Raw genomic sequence first — 14,358 nt, 5'->3', positions numbered from 1 at the left:
ATCGAATCCTGATTAACATGATCCGTGAAGTTGGCTTCATCTGTCATGTAATATTCATAATGTCTAGCATGTTTAGAAGCTTACTCGATATGATAAGATCCCTTTTTTCATTCAATAACCCACTCCCCCAGCCCCTTCCCCTTTAAGCTCACCTTGCTTATCGATGACCTAGGGCACCCATCAAAGGGTTTTCATCATCCCTCACCATCTGTTGGTTTTTTGCTTTCATTCCAATAAGGTCACGATCTTATTTATTATTCCCATTAAATTACGTCCCCGGCATTATGGAAACCCCGTGTCCCTGACCTTGGCAAAACCTTCCCCCCGACAACGTGTGGCTCAAGATTTATCAATTTGCTCTCAATTTGTTCCCAACAAGCGCTCTGCCCCCAGGACCCATAGTTGGACCGGGTTGCGGACAAGTTCCTGGCTGCTCCTCGCCAGATCAAAACCCCAGACCTCGGTGAGGCTGCTCGCTGAATTTACAACCTCACCCCATAAAAGGTCACGCAACGTCACGCCAAATTGGAGCAAGGTTAGTCGAGGAGCCGTGGCAGCCAGACCAAAAACCGGTTAAGCGTTCCAACGGACCCCAAAAGCCAGGGAATGCCATCTTCCTGCCGCCCTGTGTCTCCGTAAGCCCGCGAAAACACCCGCAATCGAGTGTCTCAGGCCTACTACTGTGCTCCTTCCTTACTGCGGAGGGAATACTTTATTAAATTATCCTTTTCCTCCCCTTTGGCTCTCACCAACCGTTGCAGATCGTGGCATCCCGGCATGGACAATGAATGCTAATAAATTATGTCAACGTTTTCAAGTATTCAATTATGCTGTCTCCTTACTGCTGGGCCGTAGCTTTACTTTTTGCTCTCCCAGACACCAAGCCTCCCGAACGCAGAAACGCACAAAAGCGGCCACGGCGTGCACGCCACGGAAAGGTGTTTACGCGGATCGATGCGTGCCGTAAGGTCGTCATCGTCATCGTCTTCGCTTCTCCTCCTTTTTGCTCTTATCGTTCCATCCTCGGCCACCGATCGCAACCTTCACCTACGGCGCGACACGAGATCGACGAGACGCGACGCGACGAGTGGTCTCTCGTCCCCTCTGTCTGTTTCCACCCCTCGGGGATCTCCCCTCTGCTCCCACATGCCATTCAGCTCATTTCACGCAACATAATCGGTCACCGGTAAATGGTGTGCTAGCGGCGGCGACGGCGACGGCTGAGACAGTTTCCAGATGGCGTAAACCTTTATGACCCTTGTGGGTCATGCATTAATCGAGGTTTAATCATTTCCCACCGATCGGAGCACCTACCGTGACTCATGCTGGTGGTGCTGTGCGTGCGAGTGCGTACGTTTGTTGGCATGCTTTTGCTACATTTCACGCCGGGTCGATATCGAGAGCGGACATGATTTATTAGCTTGTTGATGGTTGAACCCGGGGGTCCTGGTTTCGGAGTTTCCAGACTCGAGTTGATTGTTTTCCTTTACTCTCTGTCTCTCTGTGTGTTATTATTGATAACAACTTTCATGCTGGGTGCTTTTCATTCCTTTAGCCATGCTTTTTATGCCAACTTCGCATATGCTGCCGGCAAGCTGCTGCAACAGCATTCATACACTCCATCCGCATGAACTTCCGCACAAACGAAACGGACCTTCCGGTGACTGTTTTCCACAAACAGGGCACAGGAAACCACGAAATTAAATAAACTTTTCGCGCTCTGAATGTGCAGAGAACAAAATTCATAAATCGCGCTCAGGAAAAACTTTGCTGCAAGCCGAGGAGGACCTGCTGCTGACTGCCGTGCGCTCGTTCGCTTTGTTTGTGTGTTTGTGTAAAAACTCATGAATTCAGAGCATTTTGGTTATCCCACTTTTCCACCGCAAATCACGTCCGACGGCCAAAGGATTGGTTTGTGGAAAGTTTCGCGAACCGAACCGAACCCTTCGCTCAATCACATGCACCGATTCCCTCCACCGCCAGCACGAGATTCCTCGAAACAAAAAGTTTTCCATCCGGTGCAGCTTTGCGAAATGGACGCACGGCCACGATTTGGACTGGACACACACGATTAGTTGGTGGAACGCTGAGCTGCGCGAAGTATCAACACCTTTCAACGAGAGAGCTTCTCGGTTGGTGTTGATGTGATTATGCGGTTTTGCAGATTCTGCGGTTTACTGTTCCGATTAAAAATCTACCGTAGATGCAGTTTAAATATGCTACTTGATGCTGCTGCATTGCTCCAACATACACTCACTAATGCCAGTCTAGAGTTCATTAGCGTGGTGTATGAGAAATCCGAGATCAACCGAGAATGGAACGGAGTTTCCCGTTCACAAGAATCCTTTCTCTGAGTGGAGCAGCTTGTGTTTTTTCTCGGTATTTTCATCGGAAAATCGCACACCATCAAGCATATTTTATGCAAATTCTGAAATTCCAACACCCGAACGCGCGTACAAAATAAGATAACAAAATAAATTCCGCAGGATTGAGTTGTTTTGAACGAGTTGTTGCGTGTTTTCCCGCAGAAAATCTCCTTCATCCGATTTGAGATTCTTTCGAATTTCGCTCCCACTCACCACCACCCCCCCCCCCCCCCCCCCCGGGAATGCTTAACTAAATACGCTTTCCATCTATAATCTGTGGTGGTGGTGGGAGTGGTTGAATCGCAACCAGGTTCACTTGTCGCGAGGTATCGGTTTGCACATTTCCTCGTAATGTGGCGCCCCGCTTTTTGAATGTCTAAAATGGGACCAAAATTCCCAAGAAGCCCCTTTTTGCTGGGTTGGAATAGAGGTGCTCGAATAGGATCCTTCTCCGGTGTTCTTGAGAAGATATCATCCCTCAAACACCCCCCGCGCACCAATTCATTGGCATTAGATTGCTCTCAAACAACGAATGCGTGCGTTTTCTGCAATTACTTTCCATTTTCTGTGTACACTCGCGCCCATCACCCGATCCCCGTTCGGAAGCACCAAAGGAAAATGTAAAATTCCATTTTATTGCTCGAAATTCTATTTATTCGTCTGCCATCCTAGGGTCTACGGACCAACAAGGAGATTACAAGAGAAGGAGAAGGCGTTTTATTTTCCGTTCTCCAATCAGGCAATCAGGGTCTCCCACGTATAACCCACGAGGCACACCAACAGGCGCACGCATACACAGCAAACACGCTCCTTCGCGATTCAAAGACAAACAATATTTAAATCGTAATCATCTTCACTTTCGCTCAGCGTTATCCACGTCTGCAGTGCGTCTAGATCTCAGGGGGAAGGGGCCTGCTGGAACAGGAGCTACCCTTATGCGAGATTAATTTACCGGCCCGGTTGCCGGGTCGGATCATTCGTAAATCTGCGCGACTAGAAGCGCGCACCATCTGGTCGATCCGTTGCCAAACCCAAAACCGGCAACCGGTGACCATGCCCGACCGTCAGTCAATCATTCTTGCGCCATTCTTGCCCCATACGATTCAGGATCGAGGTCAAACCATCGGTGGGAGGGCCGAGATTGCATAATTTTCTTGCAGCACGCTTCGTTCAACCGCGACACTTTACTCGGTCGCGACTTTACAACAGTTTACTGGCGCGAAAACGGAAATATTATCGAGCGGAAACTAGCAAGCGCCACGAGCCGCTGGCTGCGGCCCTCCATCACGGTGCAAGGACCTTGCACAAGTTCACAATGCACTGTCGCCGTGCGCAGCCATTAAGTAATCGATTTGCGTAAGGCCCTCATTACTCCCGGAACCGCCGCCAGCCGGTTTGTTATTTCGCGGCATGCACACCGATGGCCCCCTGGCTTGTTGGACCCTTGCTTGCACGTGTAGGTCAATGTAAATTGTCGATCAATTATGAAGAAATCGTTTAAAGACAACAAAACGGAGCAAAAGAGAAGAGCGCCGTAGTCGTTACTCGCTGCCCACTCTCTTCCCAGCAACCCCGCGAAGACAACAACGAGCCAATCGCACCTTAGGGGGTGGATTTTCACGACACCCCTCTGGAATGCTGTGTTTTTCCGATTCGCTGTTTGTCATTTGTTGTTTTTCCCGAGTACCAATTAGTGGCCTACGCGTGCCCTTGTATCGTGGGCATTTGGAAGCACAATCTGTAGCCAATTTGCTGCTCATTATTGTTCGCAGCCACCCCAACAAATCGGTATAGTGTTTGTCCGAACCTGTTGCGTAGATGGGTTTAACCCTTCTCCCACTTCTTCCACTTGCTCCGCGTGGCCCTGCAGCACGGTTGAAAGGTGAAGGATACTAATTGTTTCTGTGGAACGAGTAGGCAGGGCAGAGACAACGCACTCTGTTTGCAGTGCGGAAGCCAGGTGGTGGACGAACATGATTATTGCGGAAACATCGAAGTCGCCTGTTGGGAAGGATTTTGTTTGCCGGCTGCCCGAGTACGACCACCCGAGCCGGAATTAATTGTTTGCTTTAATGCAGGACTCCGTTTGCCTGCCAAAGTGCGGAAGGAAGGAGCTGCTGAGCTTCTGTGAGTAACTGTGACTGTCAGTGTTGTGATAAGTGGCTTCCATTTTGCACAACAGTGTTGCTACATTGTCACCATGGTGCATAGACACTAGCCAGCAGGTCATTTGGGACCAATTTCACTTCTATGATTGCTCTTATGCTGTCTTGCTACGGTTGCAAGGAAAGGTATGTTTTGTTTGAAGAGGAATTCCTCGAACTGCAAATGCTGCACAAAGTAGCGTTTCAATGTTAAATGCAACAATAGCAATACTATAAGGTCATGTTGCTCTGTCCAAATGACTGGTATTGTTATTGTCCGTTTATGTAAATGTTATTCGAACTCGATTCACCAACAACTCCAGATCACCTCCACCAAACTCCAACTAAACTACCTTTTGTTTATAGTTGTTAACCATCGTGATACCCTGTTTCTAGTTTAATTAGTTATGTTTGATTGGACCATCAGTTAGTTCCAAGCAAATAAGATTTGTTTTCTATCATTTCAGCTTTTTTCTTCCTTACTGTGGTAGCTACATGTTTTTGTCATGTTTTGCACATCTCGATTAGTTTCTTTTCAGAGTTGTTTGTAAATCAAATTGTCAGAGAAAAATTAAGGAATTCAAATATATTATTCAAAATTCAAAAATTATCAAATCTTGAAATGCCCAATCACATTCAGAATTATTGTCTTATACACAACAGAAATGACAAAAGATTCCAAAGCAAAATTCTGTGAACAGATTTTAATGCAGCAAACGATTCATAAATTCGTAGCTGGTTCAGTTAAGCTCTAGGAACTTGAACAATAAAAAATATACGGTAGAAAGATTTATCTGTCTGGTTACAGGTTACAGAAATCCTTTACGGGATATTTACAGTTTACAGAAATCCTTTCACCCACGGCGACAGTTATCTCAGCGTGACTTAGCATCCAATGTTGACTCTACGAGAGTCCGCTGCTACTAACTGCCCATCAGGAATCGACTTTCCGTACACCCGTTCGACACGATTGTGGTGTGTATGTGGTGAGCAAATACCATCCAACATATCGTGCAAAGTGACCACAGCATTACAGGACTAAGCGCCAAATCCTTTTTCCATCGAGCCACTCGATGCGCTCAAAGGGAAAATATTTTCTCAAATAACATGTCGTCGGCCTCGGCGATAAACCCTAGTCCAAAGCGTTCGATTAGTGTGCAAGCGTGGGTGCGTATTTGTGTGGGTGAATGCCATCGTTCAGTGAGTTTGATCAACCTCCATAAAGGAGCGTTCATTGGCAGAACAAATTGCACATTACACGGCGAAATGGCACGCCAGTTCGCTGCGCCATCCACCATTTGCCAACTGGAACTTAGGGATTCGTACGGCGTCGATTCCTAACTCTACTCTACTCTACTCTCTCCTGATCGTTTCACTTCGATAGCACCAACGAACCATCGAAATGGTGGTCATTCAGCTGCTGAAGGCAAAAGAACACAGACATCTCCATTTATCGACTAGCCAGCCAACCATTATGACCCGGCTCGGGTGTGACGTGTCGGAAAATGGGGTTCACCAACGCGCATCAAACGCCGGGGTCACGCTGGGGTCGACCCTCGATTGAGGTGCTTCGGTCACGCACATCCTCGCACGCCAGTACGAGATCCGCTGAATCACGCGAACGCCACAAATAAACGGTAGCGGCGTTACGGCGTCACGATGAATGGTCCCAACATGATGAGGGAATCCTCACTCGCCTGCCGCTGGTTCAGTTGGTGGTCCCTGAACCGCTCGCTGGTCGCGCCCCGTTACGCTGGTGCGGCTTTAATTGTTAATCATGTTTTTAATGATCAATTTATGCCGCACTTCGATTGCTTTTTAATCCGCTGGCCTGCGGCGCGCGAAGTGAAGCGAAAAATGTCCACCGACCACAGCTTAATGAGTGCCCTGGGGGACAAGGAAAGTGGCTCAGAAGGCAAGGAGATTGGTGAGGTATCGTAAAATGGATGACATTAATGGGCTATCGCGCGCGCCAATGCGAACACGCTTATACTAGACACTTTCAACAGGAGGAGGAGCAAGGAGACCCGGTTGTGGACGGAAGAAAGTGGTCCCTTCCAAGGACAACCAAAGAATGATAGCGTCTCCTTGCTGGTGGAATGAGTGAAATAGAATTTTTCAATTAAAACGTTATGTAGCAACCGAAACTCACTTTAAGCGATACCGTGCCTAGGCGGGCATCTATTCCACATAGATCATCAAACACCCATTATTCATCCAGCAAACCGGCGCTCGTTTGCTCGTTCGCAAGTGACGAATGTTCAATCAATTGCATTTGCCGAGTAGCTTTGCACCCAAAGCCGTCTTCTGTGATTTATGTGCGGCGAATGCGGCAAACTGTTCCATTAATAAAACCAATCTTCCGCTCACCCAGCACCATCTTCCAAGTGGTAGCGACCACTCAGCAACGATCAAACAACAGAAAAAGACGAGAATGACGAAGGATAACGCGCCCGAACCCGAACGCTATTGAAGCTTCTCTGTGAGAGTCCTCGAGGAAAGAATCGAGCGAATCGAATCGAGGATTGAAAAAAAAACGGCATGTTGTGGAAACCACTGCTGCCTGTCGCTACTTGCTGTGGCTGCTCATAAAAAAGAGCAGCAGCAGAAAAGAAAAACAGAAAACATGAAGGCATCGGAAACGCCGTGAGTGTGAGGCAAGTGACCGAGAACACACGCTGTTCTGATTAATTGCCCTCGTAAAAGATTGAATCATCGGCTGCTGGCGGCCGAGACGGCGATGGCCGTTCCTCACCTTCGGGCCAAGCCCACAACCGGAGCAGGCCCTCCCCCCACGGTCCCTCTCTCTCGCGCTGTGCTTGCCGTGGCATGTACGGCGGCCTCGGACTGCAACCTGCGGCGGCTGCATCGATTGGCGTAAGCGCCAAAGGAAGTCGGCGAACTGCACCGGATGGCGTGGCAGATTGCTGGTGCGCACCGCAACAACGCATAAGCGACCGATGTGTTAAGATCCCGTCGTCGTCGTCGATCGATGGTGTTCCCAAGTGCACACTGGGTGCTCGAGCACTCGTCATAATTCAAGACTTTTGGTAGGAAAATTTTAAAAATGTATTTCTCAACTGTTACATCTTGTAATTGGCAACTGGAAACCTGAAACTTCAATAATAAATTGGTTTGTAAAGCAAAACGAATTAGTATTCCAAGAAATTGACGTCCTTTGGAACAGTGCGGAACGCCGAGCACCAGATTTCGGTTCCCTGGAAACCTGGATTGTTACCAGAAGTTTCCATGAGGAGCCACCGGTGCTATAGTGTCTTGTATCAGCCTGCAAGCCATTCGAGCTTCGAACAGGACGACGAATGATGCCGTCGACAGGCCAAACCAGGCCTCTTGAAGACCTCCACCAGCATCTGATTCGCTTCCTTCGCCGAAAAGGCTGCTCCACATGCGTCACTGCACACCAAGAGGACATGCAGTACATTCGCCATCTAGAGCAAGGTTGTGGCGGGATTCAATAACGGTCGCACCGATGCCGATGCCACTAACGAATGTTACGTGAAGCCAACCACAATAAGCCAGGTCACGCCAGGCGGCGCCATGGAGAGAGGAAATGCATCTTGGAAACTTGGCTCGGGAGCCGGAGAAGAATCTGGAGCAGCGTTATTTCTGGAGAATAATCGATGACCCTGAATTTATAACGATTGTACGGGCGACGGGTCCTTTAAAGATGGAAGCATAAATCCCGGGCTAGCCCTTGGCCGCCAGCTACTGGAGGCTCCGCAGGTGATTACGATTGCTTTATTGGACTGGATCGCGCGTCGGTGCTGTTGCGGGCCATTGTGCACTGATAATTGGTCCATTCATGGGGTGTGCAAGAAGTATGTCTAGTGCACTAGTGCCAGTGTCCTCCAGACAGGGACTCCCGGTGTTCGCGTGAACTGCGCCGCGCCATGAAAGGTCAAGCGATGCAAAACCGAGGTGATCGAGGCGGGTTTGTGGGAATCACGTGACGAATAGGATGGCGCATTGAATGGAAAGAATCGTAGATGGATAATCGACGACAGAGTTATGCTGCTTGGGCGCCGTGTATCAGACGGTGGATGGTATGTGGCATTCAAATTGAGGGATGCAAATTATGTCCCCCTTTGGGGTAGGGTAAGAATGTTTCCTTGAACAACCTGGATGAACTTTTTGACGAAATTTACTCATAAGAAACCTCAGAGATCTCTGTGTCTGGAGGAAAATTGTGATCGAGACTGTCAATAGTTTAAAAGCGATAAATCAGTTCAGGCATAATAGATAGTTATTTGCTCTAAAATTCATTTGATTTGTTAAGTTAGCACTGATTGAGTATTGAATTTTTATAAACATATAAATAAAATAATTATAACATTGTGCATCGGATGGCACGACATGTTACGGGCCGTGGAAAGCAAAACAAGTGTAAAGCTCCCAGTGGCTGAGAGCGAGGGAAACCTGGGCCGTGTTACTGGAAAATTAACTCGGGACCCGACCCGACCCGACTGTATGCCAAAAAACAAACAACATGTTATGCAAAAACACGGTTTTCATGAAGCTAAACAAAAGTTACATGCAACAAACAAATTAAAAGAGTTATAGAATGGTGTTTATCTAGTTTTCGACATCGTTTTTAACAATAAAAATAAGCTTTTCAACATTTGGCTCAGTGATTATGATGCATATGAGCATAGAAAAAAAACCCATAAACTTGTTAATAATTTGCGTTTGAACGTAGCCGTACTTCATCAAAACTATTAGCATTGAATTTGTAGAAAATGTTCGAAATATCCCTGAAACAACCTTCAGGGCAACTATGATGTAGAGCAGCGTATAAGGAGAACGAGTCCTGTTCGAACCATTGTTCCCATCGAAAACCAATTCGTAGCAGCCAAACATAACAATGGTTTCCGTTCACACTACCACCACCGGAAGCATTAGCCCGATTATGATGGAATGGACACACCCACGCATTCGCTTAATGTGCGCCCTTTCGAAGCACTGCCAACGCCAACGAAGTGTGCCAACTGTTGCATTCCATTGTTTTGTAGCACCGGCTCTATGGATGCTCAACGATCCTTTGGGCGATGAGAGATTAAACTTTTTCAATTAAGCCAACTTTGGGCTACCGTAGGCGGCGCTCCAGGCATCCTACAGACAGTCAACGAGCATCACCAAACGCGTCGGTATGTCAGGAGTTCATATTGCCAAAAATGGTTGAGGAAGGTGTGGTGCGATAAGAAGCAGCAACTGGCGCCAAACTTTGTCAATCTATCATAAACTGCTCTGGTGTCGCGTGTGTTTGTTTGTGTGCTTCAGATGATCGCAGAGAGAGTGAGCTCAAGATCATCGAAACAACACTTGTTAGTGAGTTTCGGGAGCTTAATTGAATCACTAAACGGTTATCTATCGCTGCTCCGTTCTGAGGCCACATGCTGCTGCTGATGCTGCTGAGGAATGCTTAGAAACTGGTGCCCTTCGAAGGCAGCAGTCTCTCAGTCTTCATCTTGCTCACTCGCTCGCTCTCTCTCCTTTTGAGCGACCACTTGATGGAGTCATGTTGTGCCAACGTCGGCAAGAATGCGCCAACTATGCGGCAACTTTGGCATTGTTGTTATCCATCTGAGCATCAGCATCCAACACTTGCCACCGGTACGCTGTTGATGTTGATGTTGTTCTTGTTGTTGAGGTGTTGTGATGGTACACCGTTCCTCGGAAGTCGATTTTAATAATATTAATCCACACGAGAGCGAATCTTATCCACCGTAATTGCCCAGCATTATGCTCGCGCCGTTCAGGGACCCGCCACGTTCATTCGCTATCCCCCGGCGGATAGCTTGCTTTGTGGCAGCGTTCCGTGGGATGCCGGTCCTGATGGAAGCTTATCCCACCGAACGAGTCAAGTGTGGTGAGATAAACGTAATCGTAAAGAGCAAGTTAATTTCCTCAACAGCGTTCTCTCACTAACTTAAATCAAGTTCAGCGCCAAAGGCAAAATCCAAACGCTCCGTTCACCGTTATGCAAATCACAAAAGTAAATCATGTTCCAAAGCAAACGCGAAACGGATTTTCAAGTGGCAAGGATACAGGACAGTCTGTAGCTAAATTAGCGAGAAACCGAGTGGCTTCAATTAAAAGCGAAAAACGTACACCAACACCGACACTCGCTGGAAGGTTGCACACGGCTCTGAATCATACTTTCAGATTCCAGGATCCCTCTCTCTCTCTCTCTCTCTCTCTCTCTCTCTCTCTATCTCGCTCTCTCTCTTTCTCTGGAATGGATTTTCCGTCATTTTCGCAAGCGAAAACGTACATGATAAGTGGCCTGGCGAGCCCAACAGTCGCCCGGTTCTTGACGGTTTCGCTAAATTGCCGTCAGCAAAATGCTAATTATGTCACTCGAGGGATCTGTTCGTTTGGCGCCACTTTCTCCATTCTTATTATTATTTTCTCGCGCTCGCGTATGTCCTTCGGTCGCTCGGTCGGTCGGTCGGTCGGTCGAGCTTTTGCGGCATTTTTGCATTGTGCAGCACCAGACCGGAGGACCCATCGAGCTGATGATTGGTCGTGTCAAATTTCAGGATGTTACTCGCTGCTGTCCTGGCCGGGGACATTTTCAAGCCTTCACGGTACTTGGCAGATCGTACTCGACCTCGAAACAGATGACGGACCTGAGTGCGAGCGTGCTCCACGAATCCGCTAATTTACGGAGTTCCATTTTGTAGGCGATTGTTGTGAAATGTTTAATGGGGCACTTGTGGAAAGCCGGTGCCGGGTGCGAAAGTAGCCACCAGTGTTTGTGTGCTGAGGCGAAGTAAAAAGAGAATTGAGGGTTTGTTTAGAGATTCCATTTGGGAAATGACGCGTTGAAAAATATTTTAACTGCTTGTCTTTAGCTCTGAGTACAGCGTTTTGCTCCAGCATTAGCATAACAGTTTTTTGAAATAAATAACCCATTTTTAGTTCGCTTAAGATTCTGTTAAAATCATGGATTCATCCTAATAACTCCGTAAAAGTTAATCTTGTACAAGCATGTATGCAAGCAAGCAATGAGTAATGAGTATATAGTATATAATTGAGTTTGATTTGAGGCAAATTTTGTAGAAGACCGTGTACCCGTAGTATGCACAATAACACCCCAAAAGGTAGCTCTTACGAAAGACATAATTAAGACATCCGAATTTCCATTGAGCAAATATGGATGTATTTAGAGTTTCCGTAGCAATCTTCTTGATTCACTTGTGGATTTTCAAGTTTTAAAACAAACCTTCTTTGTTTAAATTGAATATAAACCACCCATAACTCGGTATGCTTAGTTTGCTCACTAACGATCAAATACACAATGATGTCGGTGTGGAAAATGGAAGGAAAATGTTATTCTAAAAACTTTCGATAACGTCCGTCCATGGAAAGGGTTTTTTCCTCTCGAAGTAACTCCGTTTCTGTCTTGCTAGATTCACCATAACTGCATCACAGCGCAGCGTGTTTCGCGTGGCCGCAGCTTGGACCTGCCAGCACTACACGGAGCATATCAAAGTGTTGCGGAAGATGGATGATGCTGCAGCAGTCGTTCGACCGAGAACGATAGCGTCGCCACGGAGGCATCCATCATCCTGAGCTGAGCGCCCTTCCCTTGACAGGTTACTTTGCCGCGCCGAGTGCACTTCCACTTGTTTTTTTCTGGCGCATAATTTCAGCTGCACCAACACACATAGCCTGGCAAGTCCTAGAACCCTCGAACCGAAAGTAGTTTCCAACGCAGAGCTCTAGCACACCAAAGACTACACAGAGCAAGAACTACTACCATGATCAAAAATAAACCGGAATTTTGAATTTATTCCTCGCCGGCTTATCATTTTTGAATTCTGTTTTTTTATTACGTTGATGGCTCTATTAGTGATGTACATGCCAAGTTTCAGCTTGCCAGCTCTTCATTTACGTTTACAGCAGAGATTTGTTTGCATTAAGTTTTTACGTCATGGCGATTTTTAAAATGGATTCAAAACATGAACAACGTTAAAAATTAAATTGAGTGTTCCGACACATTAAAAATAATACAAAAGTGTTATGGTGACAATACTCTATCGAAAACAAAGGTGTACCAGTGGTATGAACGCTTTAAAAGTGATCGTGAGGCTGTTGAGGACGATTGTCGTCCTGGAAGGCCATTGACATCCAAAACTGACGAAAACGTCGATGAAATCCGAAAATTGTTGATCGAAAAGCGCAAATTGACGATAAGGGAGATAGCTGAGACCACCAACATATCATTTGAATCAATTCGCAAAAAAAACCTGCCTTAGTGGGGTCACAACTCGTGGATTCTCCATGACGATAATGCGCCATCTCATAATGCGTTGATTTTTCGAGAGTTTCTCGTCAAAAACAAAACCAATACCATTCAACAACCGGCCAATTAACGTGATATCGTATCATGTGGCTTCTGCCTATTCAATTGACTCTAAAAACCACTACGAGGAACTCGTTTTCAGAGTGTGGAGGCAATTAAGCTAAAATCGCCAGAGGCACTAAAGACTATAAAAAAATCCGAGTTCCAGAAAAATTTGAGGAGTGGATCAAATGCTGGCACAAGTGCATTGCATCCGACGGGGGCTCCTTTGAAGGGGACAATTTGAATTTTGAAGAAAAAACAAGTACTTTTCTTTTTATGACAAAATTCCGGTTTATTTTTGATCATGGTAGTATCTCCATTTCTCGGTATTTTACCAAAAGCGCAACAGAGCTTGTGCTTCACAGAAAACCACACAAAAGTTCGGACGAAAGTATTCGCTCGCCTGGTCACAATATGCTGCCAAGCATCATTCGCGCGGTTTTCGGTGCGTTGCGTTGCCCAGCATCGCATCGCATCATGCGCCATAAAACGTGGTGGAACGGAATCCAGCCAAAGTCTCCGAGCAACCGAGCAAAAGGTAGGTTACATCGTGCGTGTAAAATACGTCGGACTGCACGGAACTATTTCCAAGAATATGCGGCAGAAGGGGGGAAGCGAAGGGCACGTTGGTGATTGCATTGTGCCAGGATATCAAACATTTGCATTATCCCTGACCGGGCAGCAGCAGCAGCAGTAGCAGCAGAAGTGCCTGCGCACTGCAGTCAAGCAGCACATACAGATTAAGCTTGAATCCGGTGCTTGCGGCTTGTTTTTGCATCGTTAAGATGGAAAGCGACGGTCGAGAGAGCGAGAGTCGGAACGGTTGATGGCAAATGCTTCAAAAGGTGCATCCGGAATAGCAAGTGGGCAGTGGGCGACTGCTGTTTGCGTTGCTAGAGAGCCTCCTCAGGCCGGGGTCGCACACAACGGTATGCTCTGGCAGCCATGGCATTCTAGCCCAGCGAAGCCACGGTAGTCACTGTTGGCGTGCTACAACACAAAACCATCAAGCCGTACGTCAAAACAAGTTGAAACAAGTGAGTTCCAAAGTTTGTTTGATGTTGATACAATGTTAATTGATGTCGATTAGGCAACTCAAGCACGGGCGCGACTCTCAAATTACTCTGCGCGCGACTCTGCACTGCACTCTCGTATCAGCCGCGAGATAATATTTCATTTTCAAACCACCACCCGGCCGAAAAGGGCATTCCCTTACCAACATGCATGCATTTGAATGTTTCTCGATGCGATCGATCGATCAGTGGCCAACCGCCGGAGGGGAGGACCACGCGCGCACGCTCGCGCAGTTGGTGTTGAAACAAGCCACACGCTGGGGCTGCTCCTTTCGAAGGGCCTCGCGAACGTGAACCGCCCCCTTGATCGATGTCGCTGCACCTTGCACCCTCCGCCTTCAATTGGCCCTCCAGGGCAGGGCAACCGAGCAAAGTGACACGTTACGGTTGATTAGAAAATTTGA

The sequence above is a fragment of the Anopheles aquasalis genome, chromosome 2, assembly GCF_943734665.1.
Source record: "Anopheles aquasalis chromosome 2, idAnoAquaMG_Q_19, whole genome shotgun sequence".
Classification (NCBI taxonomy): Eukaryota; Metazoa; Arthropoda; class Insecta; order Diptera; family Culicidae; genus Anopheles; species Anopheles aquasalis.
The sequence above is the reverse complement of the archived record's forward strand: the minus strand, read 5'-3'. Positions refer to the sequence as shown.